This window comes from Octopus bimaculoides, chromosome 3 (assembly GCF_001194135.2).
Source record: "Octopus bimaculoides isolate UCB-OBI-ISO-001 chromosome 3, ASM119413v2, whole genome shotgun sequence".
NCBI classification, from domain to species: Eukaryota; Metazoa; Mollusca; class Cephalopoda; order Octopoda; family Octopodidae; genus Octopus; species Octopus bimaculoides.
Genome location: NC_068983.1, coordinates 131328692 through 131329551, shown reverse-complemented (window position 1 = coordinate 131329551; position 860 = coordinate 131328692).

The following is an 860-nucleotide window of genomic DNA, read 5'->3' as shown; positions in this document are numbered from 1 at the left end:
ATATATATATATATATATATATATATATATAACTTATGAGTTAGAGATTATGCAACCATCTAAGGGATAACTGTATCCGCAGACACTACTGATGTATTACCTCACTATGTTTAGGCCTGGCTATAAGGTTAACAGTAGTTGGTAATTTAAATGGTAAAACCATTATTTAATATATTCAGATAATAAATGGAGCAACAATTAACAATTAGAAGGTGATCATTGGTATTAAAAGGTCATGGTTTAATAGTAGTTCAAGAACATTTACAGCTGTTTCAGTTTGTTATTTCGAAGTAAATTTGCATTTATCTCGTTCATTTTAGCAAGCATCGTCAGAATGATTTAGAGGAATATACATACATACATACATACATACTTACACATGCACACACACATATATACATACATATATACATATACATATATGTATATACATATACGTATACATATTCATATATAGTTATATTTGTATAAGGAAATTATTCATATATACACACAATTAAAATAACTTTATATTCGGTTAATCTTGTTTACAATTTGAAAACAAAAGCGAAACTGTACCTAACCTGAGAGTGAGCAAAAATACAAGTTCTCACAATCCGATATCTCATTACATAATATAAATACATACCAGCACACACATACCCCCCCCCCCACACACACACACAGGGGAGGGATGTTGAAAGGTTCCTGACTTTAAGGATATCGCAAAAGGTTTGGCTGGAGGCTCAAGATTCCGAGTTCTTGTATAAGGGTTAGAAAAAGTAAAAGGCCGCTGCAGTAAGTGTGTGAATCTGAGAGAGGATTAAGTTGAATAAAATCATACTTAACTGATTCTCCTGTATTTCGGCAAACCCTCATAT